Source organism: Pinus tabuliformis, chromosome 3_2, assembly GCF_031772625.1.
Source record: "Pinus tabuliformis cultivar Carrire ecotype Pingquan chromosome 3_2, CPIR1, whole genome shotgun sequence".
Lineage (NCBI taxonomy): Eukaryota > Viridiplantae > Streptophyta > Pinopsida > Pinales > Pinaceae > Pinus > Pinus tabuliformis.
The window spans coordinates 1,212,026,685-1,212,048,168 of NC_142302.1; positions in this window are offsets into that span (position 1 = coordinate 1,212,026,685).

Sequence of the window (21,484 nt, forward strand, 5' to 3'; positions counted from 1 at the left end):
TGGATTGTTTGGTTAGGGTAGCACAACAGGAAGCATCTACAGTACAACATCTACTACAAAGAGAAGAATATCAAAGAGAGTAAGCAAGCATGGGGACATGCTTGATGAAAAGCAAGGGAGAGATGTTGGGCCTTAGTTTTGGTCTTATTTTTGCTCTAAGAAACTTACTAATCCATCTATTTGCCATCCATTTTCCCTTCAATCATCCCATTTTGATGTATATTTGATATCCATTCAGTATTTAATTTTGATTTTTCAATTTCTAAAAGTTTTTTATGAAAGTTTGGTTTTTAGTGCAAAATTGGCAGATTCAGAAATTCCCGTAATAGCTCTATGGTTGATATGGTTGCAGGACACTTGGGCACGAATTGAATGCATGGATGGATAGCTTGGGAACTAGGACTAAGCCAGCTATGCTTAGTTCGAACAGAACAAGATTTATTAGGCCCATTTGGTGCTAGTCAATCATGACTAATCATTCAGAAATCCCATAGAAATAGGGCAGTTTGAGATTCTATGGATTGGTCATATTTCTTGGATGGGAGTAATGAATTCGACTTAGATAGGGATGAGAGTAGATGGGTTTTTTTGAGTGAATATATATCAGTTTGTTTCATGATACTTCTTATTTAAGAGCCAAAACTTTGATGGCTTATGTATTGACTTATTATACTTTTATCCTGTGACACCTTTGGATTGAAGAGTTAATTTGAAGACTTGTGTTATTATTAATTTGCTGTTCAATGCTATGGATTTGTGACTGAATTTGAGCTTCTGATATCACCTCTCAAGTGTGCAAGGCAAGGTGGAGGGCCCCCATTCCAAGCTAAGTACACTTCCTTGTTAACTAGTTTTATTTCTTGTAATCTGGTTATTGTAGAACTCTCTTTTTTCAAAGCTTTATTTCAGATTAATTTATGGTTCATGGATGGTGATTGATTTCATTAGTTCTTAGCTTATTCATCACTTTATTAAGTTGGAAAAGAAAGTGTTCAAGTTGAGCATCCCTTCTACTAAAATGATGAATTAAAACTAGTTTCCTTTGTTTGCATGCAAGTAGTTTCTTATTGAGATTTTGATATTGAGATGAATGAATTATGATGAAATACCTTATGTGTCTCTTAAGTTAAGAGCTTCTTTCATTAATAATTTATCCATCTTAAGTTCTTGTTTTAACCTCTTATTCATTAAGTGGTAATTGAGGCAAAAGTGGACTTCTTGAGTCAAGAACCATTTCAATGTTTTTCCTCTTTTGAACTAATTGAAATAGAGTTGTAGGATGTATTACTTTAAGCTTTTGAATAACTTATCTTTCAAGGTTTGATTACATCTAATCTTCACATATAGTGAACTTGCCTCAAAGCATAAACAATCCGATTGATAAAAATAATTGTGTTAATTTAGGTACACAAGTTAGCTCAACAGTAATCACTAGTATTATAAGGACCTAACATGCCCTTCTCCTTCAAAAAAGTGTTTTCCTCAACACTTGAGTAGTTTTGGATGCTTTTGTATAAAATTCTCATCCTCCCATGTGGAATCTTCAATGGATATGTTCTTCCACTTGATGAGATACTCTGAAATTGATCGATTTCGTAGCTGTCGAGTTCTTGTTTCTGTGACTGCTTCCGGTTCCAATATAATTTTTCCTTCCTCGTCAAGTTCTAGAAATATTGTTTGAGCTAGGGACTTGTCGCCTATAACCTTCTTTAAACATGAATATGGAAAACTGGGTGCACTCGAGACGTTGGACGAAGCTCCAATTTGTATGCCATAGTACCAATCTTTTGCAACACCTTGTACAGACTGTAATACTTTGGTGATAATTTATTATCCTTATTAGCTTGCTTGAGGGACATTTGTTTATATGGTTGTAGCCATAGGAATACCTAGTCACCTACATCAAAACTTCTTTCTCTACGATGATGATATGCCTGTTGTTTCATTCTATTCTGCGCCAACACGAGGTTATCCTTTAAGAGTTCGAGGACTTGTTGTTGATGCTCGATGTGATGTTCCACTGCTTGAACCTTAGAATTTTCTCTTAAATATGATGTGATGGATGATGGCTGATATCCATAAAGTGCCATAAATGGGGTCATATTTGTTGTTGTATGGAAGGAAGTGTTATACCACCATTCAGCCAAAGGCAACCATTTGCCCCATTGTGTTTATTTATCAGATACAAAGCAACGAAGATATCCTTCTAAACATTTGTTTACTATCTCAGTTTGACTATCAGATTGAGGACGATAAGATGAGCTATGAGCTAACTAAGTCCCGAGACAAGAAAATAATTCTGTCCAAAAATTTCCAGTGAAAATTGGATCTCTGTCACTTACAATAATTTTTGGGTTTCCATGTAGCTTTTGAATTGTTTCGATAAATGCAGTAGAAACTGTACTGGCTTTAAATGGATGTGATAATGCACAAAAGTGTGCATACTTGGTAAGTCTGTCAACTACCACCATGATGACACTCTTTCCCTCAGACTTGGCTAAACTTATGATAAATCCATTGAAACACCCTCCCAACGTTCGCTTAGAATGGATAAAGGTTGTAATAGACTCGGGGTCTTAATTTTTTCAACTTTATTTTGTTGGCAAACCAAACATTCTGCCACAAAATTTTGAATATCCGATTTAAAGCCATCCCAAAAAAATTCCTTCTTAACCCTGTGATATGTTTTTAAAATTCCTAAGTGCCCTCCTAAGGGAGAAGTGTGCAATTCCATAAGAATCTTTTTTTTGAGTTGGGAATTCTTACAGAGGTATAAGAGATATTTTTACCATAACGAATCATTTTGCCAGCTAAATGTAACAGATGTACTGGAATCTTGTTGTAACTTTTGAATAAGTGCCCACACTTCTTCATAATTCTTCCATTCCTCTGTTGCTTTGTTTATCCAATCTAGTTGGATAATAGAAATGGCACACAACAATGATTCCACATCCTCTTCCTTTCTTCAGAGTGCATCTGCCACCACATTTTGCTTCCCTTTTTTGTAGATGATTTCAAAGTCATACCCAACATCTTTGTGACCAACTTTTGTTGTTGTTTAGAGGATAAACTTTGTTCTAAAAAGTATTTAAGGCTATCATGATCTGTTTTGATCTAACCTTGAAGTGTCTTCGCATTAGGTAGGGTCGCCATTTCTTAAGTGCATGTAGTATTGCCAACATTTCCTTCTCATAAGTGGCTTTGTGTAAAAACTTTCCCTTGATTGGACGACTTTCAAAAGCAATGGGTCTTTCATCTTGCATTAAAACATCACCAATTCCATTTCCTGAAGCATGACATTCCACAATGAAGGTTTTTGTGAAGTCCGGTGTAGCTAAGACTGGTGCTTAGCACATTTCCTCTTTAAGATGTTCGAAGCCCTTTGTTGCTTCTGGAGTCCATGAAAATGCATCTTTCTTCAATAATGTTGTTAGAGGTGCTGCTATTCTCCCATAATTTTTAACAAACTTGCGATAATACCTTGTCAACCCGAGAACTCCTCACAGATGCTTTATGGATGTGGGATTTTCCATTCCTTAATGGCTTTAATGTTTCTAGGGTCTACCTTAACTCCTTTATGAGATATAATATGACCCAGATATTCCACCTCTTGTACTCCAGAGAAACATGTGGACCTTTTTGCATATAATTTTTTCTCCTCAAATTGTTGTAGCACCCTGTCAACATGTTCAACATGATCCTTCCAAGACTTGCTGTAGATTAGTATATCATCAAAAAATACTAACACAAATTTTCTAATGGTTTGAAAATGGAATTCATAAAACCTTGAAATGTAGAAGTTGACTGGTAAGGCCAAAAGGCATGACCAAAAATTCATAATGACCCTCATGAGTTCTAAACGCTATTTTTGTAATGTCTTCAGTCTTCGTTTTGATTTGATGATATCCTGAACGAAGATCCAACTTGGTGAAGTAAATTGATGCATGCAATTCATCCTGTAATTCATCAATGACAGGAATGGGAAACTTATGTTTAATAGTGAGCTTGTTGAGCTCCCTCTAATTCGGACATATGCACCATGATCCATCCTTCTTGTGCACCAATACTACTGGAGTAGAGAAAGAACTTTGACTAGGTTGAATTATACTAGCCTCTAGCATTTTTGCAACCATACGTTCAATTTCACTCTTTTGGGCATAGGGATATCTGTATGGCCTGATGATTGGAGGAACACTTCCTGGAATAAGATGAATAGCATGATCATGATCACGAATAAGTGGGAGACCTTTGGGAGTCTCAAATACCTTGAAATGATTGTCCAAGACTTTTTGGAGATGTGGAGAAATAGATGATTTCGATGTGGAAACATCTAGTGAACATAATTGTGCAATTACACCTCTTTGTTCCTTTTTTAGAAGTTTTGTCATACCGTTAGAGCTGATTATCTTTCCCAGTTTCCTTGCAATACCCCTTAATTCAACTTCCTTTCCTTCCGAAGAAAATTTCATGAAAATTTCTTGAAAATTAAAAGCTATTGCACCCAAGGATTGTATCCATTAGATTCATAGTACAACATCAGCACCACCCATTGGAATGGAAAGCATTGGGATAGTCAATACATATGCTCCCATGGATAGCTTGATATTATGGCACTTTCCAGAGCGATTTATTGTTCCTCCATTTGAAACCATCACTTGACACTCTGGTGCTGGATATAGGAAGCAATTCAATTCTTTTGCTACCTTACAATGAATAAAATTGTGGGTACTTCCTGAATCAATCAACACTATTACCTTTTTCTTCTTGATTTGTCCTTCTATCTTGATGGTTTGACGAGTGGTAATTCCTACCAATGCATTACAAGATATGGTTGGATTCATTTCTTCTTTATCTAGGCTTTTTCCTGGATTATATCCTCTTATTTTGACCTTTCTTACTGCTTTTCTTCTTCCTCTTCACAATCTATGTAGAATAATTTCTTCTTAGCACACTTATGACCTTTAGTGTATTTGCTATCACAACTGTAACAAAGACCTTTTGGTCTTTTTTCTTCCAATTTTTGTTGTGTCAACCTTATAGGTTGTGGAAAACTAGGGGCAACAACACTTCCATCTTTATAGTTGTGAGTGGTATGCTTCCTAGTTGCCATAATTTTTCTTTCCATTTTTCTTGCTAACCTGAATGCCTTCTCTAATGAATAAGGTTCCCAAAGGCGAACATCATGTTGGATATTATATTTTAAATTCCCTATGAACACATCAATCCTATGCTCCTCTGGAATATTTTTTACCTTTATGTTCAATTTTTGGAACTCTTCAATGTGCTCCATTATTGAACCCTTTTGTTTGAGACTTATCAATTGGCTAAAAAAAGTGTTTTTTTTTGTATCCTCATAATGTGTTGTCAATTCTTCCATAAAAATTTCCCAAGTGATAATTTGCTTATGAAATAAAAGCCATTGATACCATACAAACTGATTTGGTTCCAAATATAAAGTTTCAATACGTACCTTTTGTGTGTTTTGCACATTATTGAGATCGAAAAATTGCTCCATCTATAATATCCATGTTGCGGGATCATTGCCATCAAACTTCCTCATATCTATTTTTGGAATATGGTGGGTCTTCAATCCAACATTAGAGTCTATGAAATCATGATTAGCATTTCTTTTGTTCACATCATGAGTTTCCTTTACTACCCTTTCACCATTTGTAAGTATTTCTTGTAGAAAATTTGTCAAATCTATCTTCAAATCTGCCATGTCTATCTTCAAATCTGTCTTCAAATCTGTCATGTCTCTCTTCAAATCTGTCTTCAAATCTATCTTCAAATCATCCATCTTAGCTTCCACACCCTTTATCTTAGATTCCACGCCATTTATCTTAGCTTCTGTTAGCTTTTGTTAGAGTGAAATTTGTTGCACTTGGTCTTGTAATTTTGATATATCATGTAGCATTTCTTCCTCTTCTTCATGAATCATGCTACAGCTTTCAGGTTTCTTTCTCGATGTTTGCATTTTCTTTCCTCAGGGCATTATTTACCGATAATAATCCTCTACTATGCCCTTTGAATTCCTTCAAAATAATTTTTCAAACAAAGCTTAAGCAAAAATTTAAAACAAATCTACACACCTTTTTTCACATTGTAGGAGCTTGATATTGCCTCTGATATATCTTTGTAATTTCAGATCATCCAGTTCTAAAATTGTGACCTGAAGTAGCCCTCTGTGTCCTCTTTCCAATGCCACTTAGTCTGATCCAAATTGGATTCTCCAAGGAAGAGTTATGCCAAATTTCCCACAGTGACTTGATTATAGACTAGTTCAATAGAGCAAAATTGTACGACATGCCACGTGTCCCAATTTCAACCTTTGGCTCTGAAAAATATATACAAGCAACTGCAATCTATCCTATTTCTATACCTTCTTATGAAACTTCAATCCGCTGCTCAGAGAGAAGATTATGACGATTGTCCCCAGGTCACCTATTTGGAATGTAATTCAGGAGTCTGCAAAAAGACCAACTTTCTTAAATCATATCTCCATAAATATAGTGAAAAAAGCTCTGAAATTTGGACCCAAGGTTCAGTGCGATTTTGTCTCAAATGGGTTTTTTTTTCTTCTGAAACATCGCAGAAAAGAAGTTATACCGAAAATTCCACAATGACCTATTTGGAGCAGCGAAACCCTAAAATCCAAAGCTCTGATACCAAATGTTATGAAACCAACTCACAAAAAGATAGAAAAGATAGATCAACACCTTAGAATTCAGCCTCTTCAAGGGGGGAACCTCCTTTACATTACACAAATGAATGATTCTTTGATGATTCAAATGACAAAATCTGTTTATATATATAGGAGTCTAAGGAGTCACAATATAACCTAGCCGACCTAACAATAATAATATAAAGGCACAAAAATAATAATAGAGGGATTCTATGGGACACAATAATAACAATATGGGGACAATAGGGGCACAACAATATTAATAAGGGATATAACTACAATAGTAATGGGGTAATCACTAGTATTATAGGGACCTAACATCTTTATTAGTGCCTTGGGTTTATGATATCAATCCCTTGGGTTTGTTAATCTAAGGGTTCATGTTCCTAGGGTATAATATTATTGATAGGATTATAATATTAATCCAAGGGTTTAATATAAATCCCTTCGGTTTATAATCCATTTGGTTTATAATATGAATTACTTGGGTTTATAATCTTCATCATATGGGTTATTTTCCTAGGGTTTACAATATTAATCCCTTGGGCTTATTAATTTTAAGGTTTAGTATCCAACCATGGTCAACCATGTTTGTTTTAGGGTTTCTAATATTTATCTTAGGTTTTATATACCTTTGGTTTAAAATATTAATCCTCTGGGATTTTGGGTTTTTAGTATTAATCCATTGCATTTATTATTACTTTGGGTTTATAATATAAATCACTTGAGTTTATTAATCTAAGGGTTCATATTCCTAGTGTATAATATTATTCATAGGGGTTATAATATTAATCCTAGGGTTTAATATAATTCCCTTAGGTTTATAATCCATTGGGTTTATAATATGAATTCCTTAGGTTTATAATATTGATCCTAGGGTTTATATTCTTAGGTTTTAATATTAAGCCTATGGTTTACAATATTAATCTCTCAGTTTTCTTAATCCCTTGGATTTGTAATATTAATCATGAAGTTGATGATATTAATATTAGGGTTTAATGTTTACTTTAAGGTTTATAATATTTATCTTAGGGTTTATATCCCATAGGTTTATAATATTAATCCCTTGGGTTTAATATAATTCCCTTTGATCTTTAGTATTAATCCCTTGGGTTTAATAGTATCTTTGGTTTATAAAATGAAAGTTTTAATAGTGTAACATTGGAATGGTACAAAAATTTATCCAACGTAACATTGTCACAAACATTGTTTCAATATGAAAATAAGTCTACTAATCATTGTCACAATGTTACACTACATTGTAACTTATTCAATGTCGCATTGTTACATTCCAAAAGTTGGGTTTAATACAAGGCCTATAATATTGAAACTTTTTAATATTCGATTTATAATATTAAACTTTAATACTGGGTTTATAATTTGTAGCATTAGGGTTTATAATATTAATCTTAAGATTTAAAATTAATCCTTTTTGTTTTAAATTAAGATTTAATATTAATCCCACGGTTTAGTGTTATTCTCTTGGGTTTAAAATCCCATTGGGTTTTTAATATTAATCGTTGGATTTATTAATCGATTCGGTTTATAATCTTAATGCTTGGGGTTATAATATTAATCTTTGGGTTTCATATTTATATTAGGCTTTATAATATTCACCTTAGGGCTTATATCGCTTGGATTTATAACATTAATTCATTGGGTTTAATATTATTCCCGTGAGTTTATAATCCTTTGGGTTTGTTAGTCCCTCATGTTTATGATATCAACCCCTTGAGTTTATTAATCTAAAGGTTCATATTCTTAGGGTATAATATTATTCATAAGGTTTATAATAGTGATCCTCGTATTTCATCTAAATCCCTTTTGTTTTCAATACATTAGGTTTAAAATACAAATTCCTTGGTTTAAGAATATAATATGTCGAGTTTTAAATATTAATATGTTGGGTTTATAATTTGTAATATCAATCTCTTGGATTTATATTTTGTAATATTATGGCTTACAATATTAATCCCATGGGTTTATAATATTAATCCCTTAGGATTTTAATATTAACCACTTGGATTTATAATTTGTAATATTATGCCTTACAATATTAATCCGATGCATTTATAATATTAATCCCTAGGGTTTTACTATAAATCCCTTAAGTTTACAGGTTTACCAGCCGCTTGGGTTTATAATATTAATTTGTTGGGTTTGTTATTATTAATTATTTAATTAACTATTATTATTATAAATTATAAATAATTATAAATGATAAATTATTATTAACTATTAATTATTATTAATATGAACATGGTTTATAGTATCAATCAATTTGGCTTATAATGTGTATCCCTTTATGACAAGTAATTATAATACTTATTAATTATTAACAATTATAATTGTTATTACTTAATAATTATTATTAACAATTTATATTTATTAATAATTAAAAACTATGAAAATTTCTTAAATATACTACTTTTTATTGTTAGTAATTAATAATTATTATTTTTCACGATTGTGTTGTATACTTTGCAACTCCCCCTGTTGTCCCTTCTCACCCTCTTCCTTGATATGTTGTTGTCAGTTCTCATGTCATTTTTGTTTTTCCTTTATACGGTAAGGCTACAAAGCCCATAGGAAATAAATATTGTAAAGACTCATCTAAGGCATCCTCCAGTCCTCAATCTCAATAACTCTAGTTGGAATGAGAGAAAGGGGACCATTGAGACATATTTTCTAAGCATTGATTCCCTGAAAATCAAATGAGAGTTTGTTGTAGGACAAAAAAATAAATTAATAATTATTCATTACTCATAATTTCTTCTTCTTCTTCTTATTATTATTTTTATTAAGCTTCGCATGACTCTCTCATTTTCGATTTTACATGTCTATTATTCACCCAATGGGGGGAGGGTAGTACAAGATTTGAACCCAAGATCTCTGGTTCGGTGAGACTTCATTCTACATCCATAACCACTTGAGCTACCCTAGATGGACCTTATTATTATTATTATTATTAGTTGCTAATAGTTTATCATTTTTAATATTATTACAACTATTAATATTTTAATTATTATTTTTTAATCTATATTTACATTATTTATTAATTGGTTAATTAATAGTTCTAAATAATAATAATAATAATTTATAATTTATAAATAATAATAAAACTATTAATGTTAATACATATAAATAAATACTAATAAATGTAGTTGATATAGGCCTATTGGGGTTTATCAACCATATTTGTTAATGTGGTTGTGCTAGTATTAATGTTATGAGTACATCTTGTAAGCATTATATATTATTATTTTTAAGATTACAATCTTGGGAATATTCCAACCATTAATCATTGTGAATGAATACATTGTCCTTATTTGGAAGTTTAAGTTTTCTGAAACCATTTTTCCTTATAATGATTTTTTTAAAATAAATAATATATATATTCCATTTGATTGAGTGGAAGTATAGGAGAAAAAACATAAGACTTGTCAGAAAAATGGCAAGCAAAGAAAGGTTCAAATGAAAAGTACATTTGAAGCATACAACATTCGGTTAAACCACACATAAATAAGGATGAACCTTTCATTGGATTTTCAAATTCGTTGAATATAGAAGCAAAAGCCTAATTTGCAAGGTGAACTATATAGATGCTAGTTTCATAGGTAGAAAAGGTGGATTTGTTGTGATGAACTCTGGCTCTGTAGTGTTGAAGCTAAGATCTCTTGTGGTGTAGTGGTGTATAGCTACTAGAATTTCTGATAGTTGTTACTTCATATTGGAGTAATGATGCTTCATTAGATGCGAAAGAAGAGAAAGACATGCCTTGAGTTTATTAGTCAAGGTTGAGTGACCTACCATAAATTATGAGGATTTGAGATATGAGATATGAATGGTCACATGAGGCAACAACATGTTTGGATAGGAGGATCTTGTTGCTCTGCAAACTATTAAGAAGTTCAAACTTGATCTATCCAGAGAAGATTGATAAGATGAAAATGTTTATAGAATATTTTGATGGTAAATTAGAGAAAGTTTTATGTTTCTATTTTGTTAAGGAGGTACTTTATGTGTTGACGCAGTGACTAATGGCAACATATTGTGTTGGAGGTGAACTTAATTTAGGGATATTTTGGAATTTCTTTCACATGAGAGAATTTAATTGTTTGATGTTGTAATATTCCCAAAATTTAAAATCAAAGGTTGAATGTTAATTATAGAATATTTTCTAGGAGTTTTGAAACATATTTCACGTAGAGCATTGGAAATCCGTCGATGGATTGTTGGGATGGATCTATTCTATTTCTATTTTGGACTATTGGGATGGATATATTCTATTTCTATTTTGGATTATTGTGTTTCTGCTTTTTTAAGAAGTTACATTTTTTGTTGGTATAATGGCTATTGTTTTGGAGGTAACCTTCATCCAGATTGTAGCCAAAATTATTCCATATTTTGTGAAATTGTAGATAAACCTACACAAATTAGCTCTAGAGAATAATAGTGAACAAAACCTGCAAGGAAAGAAGAAGTAAAAATTGATGCATAAAAGAATTAATGAATTCTATTCATGCGTAAGAAAGAAAATTATGAGAGAATACAATTCAATGAAATATATTCTAATATGCATGAAATTATATGGTAGTGAATCTAGAGAGATGTGTACATGCACTAAAGAAAACTAATGCCTAGTCCTAGTTAATTAGCCATGTAGTTATTAGTTAGACGACTCATGTAAATGGAGATAGTCCTAGTTAATTGGCCATGGAGTCATCAATTAATTGTCTTAGAGAAGTGGATATCAAAAGAACTCATGCATGGACTTATCAATTTCCATATTTGTGATAATAATAAGGTTTCCATGCATGAATCCCCTCCCTAGTCTAACTGAAGTACAACTAAGTATGTGTTATCTCTAATAACCCCCCTCAAGAACTACTAGAGAGAAAAAATGAATGGCTCTTGGAAAGAAGCCATATAAAGTACCCATTTTACAAGACATCTAACAAACATAAAACAACTACAAGTGGAGGAAAGTGGGAAGACCATAGGTGAACAAAATTCCCCCCTAAAAATATAATGCTAAGAAAGAAATACAACCACTAGGTAGTTTTGTCCTTCACACTAGGTAAATTTCACAAAAAGTGGAACTTCTACTTAGTGAATGTATTTCTGAAGCTTTTGATAGTCTGTCAAAAAGTGGGGAAATCCTACAAGTTGACTAACCTATCATGCACCAATTTATACATGTACTGCCTGTTGATATAGATATGTTTTGTTCATTTATGTTGCATTGTATCTCAACAAAACTTTTTTGTGATTTTATTGTCACATTAGATAATAGTCAAATGATGAAATATGCTACCAAGATCTGTGAAAATGTTTTCTAACCAATTCAAAAAATCAAAGATTTTGTTAGAGCCTCTATATTCAGCTTCTACCGATCATAAAGAAATCACAGATTTCTTTTTGCTACACTAACAAATGGGACTAAAACCGAAATTGAGAAAATATACTAAAATGGACTTCCGATTCATGTTATCATCAACCGAATCTGAACCAATGAGGCTAACAGAGATCGAAAGTACATCTTTTTGCATAATAAATCCCATATATCATGGTCCCTTAGACATGGTTGAGTATGTGCTTGACAACTTTCTAACGAATCTCATGCGACTCTTGCATCTACATGGAAAATATGACTACTTCATGTGGGAGATATGAAGGAGAGTAAGCAAGATAGAGGATACTCCCCATAAGTTGTCTATACATGGTGCAATTAACGAATATTGTATCCTCCCCGTTTATCAAGGTGTGCTCATGATAAAAAAGGTGTATTTTCTAGCTTGTATTCAATCATGTGAAATCAAAATAAAAGATATCAAACATAGCTGGACAGAGAATTGTGGGTGCCTTAATCATTCTGGTTTATGTCTAGTTCAAGAACAAGGTGTAATAAAACCATATATGTCATGACAAACCTATCATACAATTTATTTTTAATCTTGCTTACAATTAGCATGAATATGATCTTGCTTAAAATTTGTCGAACGATTGCTGGTAGATACATGTCTACTATGTATGGTAGTTTTATGGACATCTCCGATTTGTGGCTATATAAAGAAAATCCACAACAATTCTCTCTTCTGGTGGTTTTTTAGATCTGATGAGACGATCGATCATGCTTACTATTCTGTGTGATCTACGTTTTTTTGAAGACATGTCTGGTAAATCTAGGTAGTGATATTGTGTAGATTTCTTGGATTAAATGTTGCTTTCGGGTCTAGGTCTTATATATGTGGAATAACCATAGAGTGTAAATTTTTAAGGAAAGTTATTCAATATGGCGGGCCTAGAAAATTTGTTCCTTTCATTGGAGAAACATCTCAATATTTAGTGAGGGATATTGTAGTCTTACGTGGATTGAAGATTTAGAAAAAAAAAATTGCATACCCATAAATATCTTTTACATTACATTAAACACATATAATACATGAGACTAGTTATTGTTTTAAATAATATGTCACGAATAATTTGATGGTCGGATAAATCGATCTTGTGGACAAGGCCAATCTCCCTAGTATCGAAAGATATCTAGCAACAAGCAGGACAAGAAAATCTGCCTTTCTCTAAACATATTGCGATTCATTAATAAAAACTATAGAGGTGTTTAGACCCTACCTTAAGTCCAACGCTAGTTTGTGGCAGCCATCCTTCAATCGTCCGAAAGAGTTTCCTTTTGAGAACCTGAAATCATAAACAAGCACACATTAAATAACACCTAGATAGCTAATATAATAAATCATGTTCATCATGGTGATCAAGGAATCCATAAAATAAACCATAAAACACAACTTATTGAGAAAAATAAACTTGATTGTATGAACTTTGAAAATAGAAGAACTTTACAACCTTTGGTGCTTTGATGTTGTACAAGCTCTTCCTAGGGTCCAAAATAGGAATCTACTCTACTTTGACAAGCATCACACTCTTCCAAATGAGATCAATAGGTATGTAATCTTTTCTCACAAAAGCTCAATTAGGAAGACTAAGTTCCAGCAGCATTTCACCTCAAAAATATTTAGCCTTCAACCTCCAAAGTAACCAGCCCAATGCTTCATTTTATATTGTAAACGAAGGAGGTTATAGGTCCACCTATGAAGGGATAGAGTCCTCCCTCAAAGGGATAAGCTCCTCACATCAAGGTGTTAGCTCTCTAAGGTATGGGATGCATGAACCTTAAAGGAGCGAACTTGCCACCTCAAGATTCCTTCCAGAAGCTTCTAGAAATGACTCAAAGTGAGTTTTTAAGAATATACTTACGCCTTTTTGACTTTTACAGGGGTCCGAACCCATTACACAGAGACAGAGTGGCCAGGTGCATAGGGGACATGACCTTTAGGTGCGGGACCGTAGGTAATGCAAAGAGAAACTACGGAACCAGAGTTTTAGAGACTTTTGAGAGCTTTCTCTTATTTTCAAGGCTTGATATGAAGAACTGAGGCTTAATACTTGCAAAGGAGGAAAGTATGAGTGGTAATGTACTCACACAGATTGCAGAATGTCAAGGTGACAATTTTTTGTGCAACAGATTGCCCCCTAAAGTGCGAAGTCTGTAATAGATGAAGATAGAAGTATTTCATGTAAGAAGAGTGAAGTACTTTATCATTTCAAGGATCATCCTGTGGACACCCCAGTCGGAACCTGTAAAAACATTCAATGCAAATATATATATGTGAACATATCATCGCTGAGGTAGGCATTCCCATGCTCAGATCAAAACTGAATAGAAAGCTAACTAAACTGTTCTGATACAAGAATGATTTCGTAATACATCACGAGTATAGACATATGTAGACACAGTATGGACGCAGCCATCTATTTATGAATAGTCCACTGTATAATGAATGAAAAGATTCCTCACAGCCTGGATGGTGGAAACTAGATCCAAGGTCTTGATTTCTGCTTCCCGAACTAGTACGATTCTATCCATGTGAATGGATGTTTCGAAGTCGAACATGGTAGAAACCACTTGATTACCAGTCAATGATGTGAACTGTTAACAAGTGTGAGAGAAACCACTATTAATGTTAATGGTTGTCAAAATACTTAGTATAATCCATGAAATGTGAATAAATGAGTTGATGTCGAACATGTCATAGAATCCTTTGATCGAAGGTCAATGATGCAACCTATCGTCGAAGGTGAGAAACCTGCCATTAGGGCATGCACATTCCAAGGTACTAACGATTTCTAGATCATCTTTCTAGATAATGAGCTGAAGTCAATAGAAAGCGATCTGTCGTAGGAAAGCCCACAACATGAAATTATAGATCAAGTTTGAAGAAATATATTTAGCAAGGACTAGCTCAGGGATGGTCAAAATGGATGACAGATATTTTGCAAATGAATGGTTTATTTGAACTGACCTCTTGAACACATAACGACACTGCAGATGGTTTGGTAACAATTGACCCAAAGCTAATACCCAAAAACCAGCTAAAGACCTTCAATATGGTTTGATTAACTGTTAGGCAAAGGATTTCCCAACCCGGATGAACAAAAAGTGTTGTGTTCAAGAGTGGTTAACTTCTTTTCTAAAACACAAAGTGTAACAAATAGGTTCATTTTCCTCTCTTTTCCCCCACCATTTCTGGCAAGTACCTCTTTATTTTTGGCAAGCTTGAGGAGGATAACATTTTCCTGGTTATAAGCTCATCCTTTAGATGATTCAAACTTAGTTTAAAATTCGAACCCTAAGAAGGAGCGGTTCGTTCCTGTTTAAAATTGAACAGGTCCTTTACTGTTAAATTTTAACGAGTCCAGTATAGGAAAAACTCGGTGTTTTTCAATTTTAGGGAATTAGAAGAAAAACTTAAGGAAACTCCATAGGTGTCATTTTTCATAAATTTGTGTCCCTCAAGCCTGAAAAAGTATAAAATAATACTTGAGAGAACCGCTTGACCATTACGATCAAGGAGTACTTTTCATAATTAGTGGTTTCGATCTGAAAAAGTAAAAAATTGATCAAAGACACGTTGTTTATAACCAATATCAAACTTGGATCGACAAAAGTTTGGTGATGTTTTCATGTTTATACAGTCCAAAAAGAGTTGAAAGTGGACCGCCCTTTTAATTTCTGTTTAACTAGTTAAAAAGGGAAAAACTTGGCAATCTTTTCATATTTTACAAGTCAGAAAAGAGCTTAAACAGGACTCATCCTAGAGGAACGAGTGGTATAAAGGGTAGCAACTAGTTCCGACAATGGAGGAACTGCTCAAAGCATGTGATGGTTAAGAGGCTGGCTAATAAAACCACTCATCGCTGTGGTCCCTCAGGAAAAGAAAAACAACCAAGTGAAAGCATATGATCGGCCAAAGAGATGGTGGCGACGAAATGAAAACAAACAAGGCTCATCTAATATAATTTAGTGGATAAAGACAGCAATCACGAGATGTAAATCAGGTATGGGTTCATTTTTACACAAGCTTGAACCATAGAGAACTCTGCTTGGATTCGGTTTCATGTTTACGCAAGCTTGAAATGAAAAACTATGCTTGTTATAAGTTCGCATGCCCCTAGCATAATAACTCAAAACGAGGTACATGCTCCCCAAGCTTCATTGCATTCAACGAGGTGGATGGAATGAAGGTTCACTTTCAAGATCTTGGAAAGACTCGACTTGGAAAGGGAGTTGTTTCATTTTTTAACGAGCTTGACATAAGGCGAGGAACTATGCTCATGACTCCTTGTTTCATTTTTTAAACAAGCTTGACACAAGACCAAGAACTATGCTCAAGACATTTAGTTTCATTTTTTAACGAGGTTGAGACAGGAAAAGAATATCCTCGCAACATCCAGTTTCATTTTTTAACGAGGTTGAGACATGAAGAAACTGTCCTCGCTGACTCCTTGTTTCATTTTTTAACGAGCCTGACACAAGACCAGGAGCTATGCTCAAGGCATCCGGTTTCATTTTTTAACGAGGTTGACACAGGAACAAACTATCCTCACAACTCCTTGTTTCCTTTTTTAAATGGGAACAAACTATCCTCGCAACATCCAATTTCATTTTTTAACGAGGTTGAGACATGAAAAACTATCCTCGCGATAGGTTAGGAATCAGAAAATGACTGTACTGCCTGATATGCAATTTCAAAGTGATTCATAGGCATTGCGCCATCAAATGAATCCACCTCAGAATTGGAAGGTATGATCCAAGGATCATCAAAATTAACAGTATTTGATGAAATCATATGAATAGTGGCAATAAAAGCCGATACATTAGGAGGAGGGAAGGAAAAAGTGCCTAGTAAACCAGAATATTTAATCAAACCTACCCCAACATCCTTGTAAGGGATAGTCATTTTAGCGACATGGTGAACACTATCAGTAGACGCCGAGTCAGATGAGAAATAACTTAGCTGATCTATCGTAACGATCTTTTCATTATGAGGAAACTTAACAAGCCGAAAGACCGATGAAACAATAATAGTCATAGCATAAGACCAACTGTGACCCAAGAGAAGGTTGTAATCTAGAGGGGCATCAACCACTTCCACATCTAGATTTGCATTTTTTCCTTCGACCCCTATAGGTAAATCTTCCGAAATACCAAAAGGATGGAACCCTCGGCCATCAAAAGCCTTTAGAATTGTCGGAGACTGATTGAGTGTAGGAGAACCAAGTGATTTCCAACACCAGATTGGCATAATACATGTAGAAGCTCCCTCATTAATCACAGTTCGAAAGCAAGTTCTGTTTTTTACTAACACTGGAATCTACAAAGCCATTTGATGAGGGAGGCTGGGTGTACTATTTTCTAAATCGAAGATTATAAGGTTCTAATCCTGAAGATCAACAGCTCCTATAGCAGACAATAGTAATTTACGCTGTGCTGGGCATGATTGCAACACTTCCAAAGCTGACATTGCTGAAGGGGCAACAGCTAAGTCTTCAACAATGTTATAATTCTGAGCAGCTTTTGCATATGGATTGAAAGCTGATTTCTGAAATATACCTTTAGCAGGCGGTTTGGTTACTAAGTCTGGGTTGGGTTTCTTAATCTGTAGTGGAGCAAACCCAGTAGAAGGTGTAGTTGATGGTTTGAATTAGAAGATTCTGCTTCTTTGCCATCAACAGGATTTTTACTACCATACTCTTGCGATCGCGTTAAAATCCTGACATGAGACATCATCATAATGGGTTCTTCCAAGGTGTTCGAGGAAGAAGCAACCGCTTTACTATCTTGAGTAGGAGAAGGATCCTTCAAGACAGCAGGCATTTGGGAATCTTTAACGAATTTTGAAAACTCTGCTCAATAGGGGCATTCTTTAGTAAAATGATCCTTGTTGCAGATCAAACAAGGATAGTGAGGTTTTCATTTTTTGTCAATAGATTCATTCTTATTTGTTTTATCTTTTGAATTTTGATTGTTTTTGTTCTTCCCCATTTCTTTACTACCAGATTTTGTCGTAGATGAATCTACGACATGGACATCGGCAGAAACTTTAGTGGAAGAATCTCCTTTCCGGGAATCAGGTAAAGTTTTTGTAGGAGAAGAATTCTTTGAAGATTTCTTCTTGCTTTTAATGCTAATTGAACCAATGATATCATCAGCGGTATGAGACCGTAAAGGAGCTGTAGTTTTTGGAAGATTAGGGACTTTTTCATGTAAAGTACCTGACTGAGTATAAATGAGGTCCAGGTACTAAGCTTGAGCAATAACTTGCTCTTCAGTGACAACTCTTGCCTTAGCTACATCTTCAGTGATTTTAGGTAACAATGATTTAATGAACCATTCTGCTAAAATTTGATCCGGAATGAAAGCTTTCACTAAAAGCCTTCTACATCGCCATTCATGAATATGATAAGAAATATATGTGGACGTGGATTGCTTTAGTGGAGTTAAAAATTCTGTGCAATTGTCGTATCTGACAGGCAACTGAAAATGAATTAAAAAAGTAGCAACTAACTAACTGAAATTATAAAAGGAGCCTCGTGGTAACTCAATGTACCATTTGGCAGCAAGACACGTAAGAGATCTTTGAAAAAGATGCAATCGAATTGAATCATCAACAATTGAATTAGATGCACACCAGAGGTGATAAGTCATCACATGATTTGACGGAACCTCACCTAACTTACCCTCGAATTTCGAGATATCACTCGGTAACTTATTAGGCATTGGCGGCCAGTACGGAAGATAATAAATCAGATCATTCATAAGGCGTGACAAATCAGGTAAATCCAAAGTTGAAATAAATGGTAACTGACAGTTAGGTTCGTGAAAACCTTGTGTAATGAGACCAGCTCGAGGAGGAGGATATCCAAGATACCGTGGAATTAGATTTGCATTAGGAATGTTATAACCTCCCAAGAAACCAGGATTAACCGGACCAAACTTGGGTTGTTGAGGTTGCTTATAAGTATAGCCAGGGTATGGTTGATACTGATAAACTGGATTTTGTACAGTAGGACTAGACTGATACTGTCCCTGGTACGGTTGACTCATGGCAATTGTACTTGGACCTACTTGTCCTACAGGCATCTGGACCGAAGTCTGAACTGTGGGTCCTGATTGGGGTACAAAGACTTGAGAAGTTGACACTGATGCAGGGATAGTAGAAACTGGAGCTATAGATACTCCAGAAACAGGTGTGGTAGATTGAACAGAAAATGCAGCAGTTGTAGTAGCAGTTTGAGGTGGAGTCTGAGGTGAGCTAGGACCAGGCTGCTAAACCAAACTAGGTGCAGAGGTTTGAACCGTAGGTTGGACGGGTTGCTGGGTTGGACCAGAAAGAAAAGGTTGTCCAAATTGATAAGGTCACCGCACATTAGGTTGCAAAGTCTGTTGAGTTTGAGATGGATCCCACACCATCTTCATTCTGGGACCCATAAAAGGTTGTACATATGGAGGACCATAACCTGGTTGAACGTAGGGCTGATAATTAGGAGGTACATTTCCAGCTCCTTGTAGAAATGACTGACGAGAAGGTGGTTAGAAACCTTGAGTTGGGTACTGACCTTGAGGTTGATAACCCTGAGGCACGTACTGATTCTGGGGTTGATAAGCATCCTGAGGAATATAGGGTTGACCTTGGGGTATGTACTATCCTGAAGGTTGAAAACCTTGAGGTATCCCTCCAAGCAGAGACTGACTACTTTGGGGTTGTCCCCCAGGCGATAACTAACTACCTTGAGGTTGCCCCCCAGGCGGTAACTGACTACCTTGCCCCCCAGGCGGTAACTGACTACCTTGCCCCCCAGGCAGTAATTGACTACCTTGAGGTTGAGGATTTGGAATACTACCAGACATCGTAAAGATCTATTCTACGTTCAATGTTTTAGTTCCATTATTACCAGGTGATAACTGATGTTCAGTCAGTTGAGGAGTTGCTCCTAAAAAAGTATCATAAAGTGACTGGTACCCCAAAGGAACAGTAGGATTGCCATATAAAAACTTTTCCAGTGATTGGGAAAACATGGATGACTGTCTTGACATGATTGATCAAGGATAATAATCTCTGGGTGTAGGATGAAAATAATCACACGAAAACAAAGATAATTTCAGTAAAAGCACCTAAAGTCTCTAAAGAAACAAACAACTAAATCACACGCCTCAAAAATCTAAGAGTTCAGACCACACACAAACAATAACTTTCTGTACCAAAACACTAGTTGGTGATGAAATCCAACGTTGTAGAATTTAATACAGAAAGGGCGGTTGGAACAGTTACCCTGACAACCTGCTTAATGAAACAGACTGGCACAAGTTTCTTCACATAACCATCTCGAGTGAAGAGAACCCCCAAAGGGTCCAAGTGAGTCTAGTCGATGTCTGCTCCAGGTACAGTGAGACATGTCCTTCACCGTCACCTTAGGAAATAATCTTAAGTTTATGGACACTAAGGTTACCAACAGTAACAAATACAACTGGGGGAATAGTCTACGATCCGATCTACGCACAAGGGAAGAGTAACAAAGCTCAATCCCCTTGAAGGCTCCTCAACGTGATCAATCTGAGGTTTACCAGCAAGTGACCCCAGGCTCCTCGACAATGGTTAATCTGAGGTTTACCTTTTTAATACGTGCAAATATTCTATCTTTCCCAATGAGACAGACTTGATTGTCTCAAAGGTTCGGACATGATCTCGTGATTGAATCCTTTAAGAGGAGCTTCCCAGATTATGTCAATTACAATTGGATTTATTTCCTACCACAAGATATAGCTACTTGTTTGTTTTAACTATCTTGGAGAGTTAATTACTCCCTACTCCAAGATACTAGCCTAAGCTATATTGGTCATAAGAGCCCTAGAAATAAGAAAGATTGCTAGATCAATTTTAATTAAGTGTTACTTTTATGGGTTGTTTCTTAAGTCAATAGGTATGGAAGTGAAACTTTGATGGTGTGAAGACTCGACTCTAAAACACTAAAAATGCACCTAAAATGATAAGCAATTCATTTTTCTTTCAATGAATTTCTAGCTAAAAGAAAGAGTTGGAAAGCAATTCTTTAAGAAACAAATCTTTCTTTCAACATAGAAATAAAAAGAAAATCCTTTTGTATTTTTCAATAAGAACTCAAAATGAGACTACTAATTATGCTCACAATAAATCCCTTTGCTTTTTCAAAATTTGAAAACTACAAAAAACAATTCTTTCAAAAGAGATCTACAAGTTCTAGAAACACTCAAAACTATAAAAAACTAATCTTGAGATCTAAAAACTTGAAAAACCTAATGTATAAAAGCTTCAAATCTTTTTGAGGACGTTTTACTTAGTTACTCAGCAAACTAAGGACTAATTCCTTTAGAATAACAAATCAATCAAAAAACATCCAAAT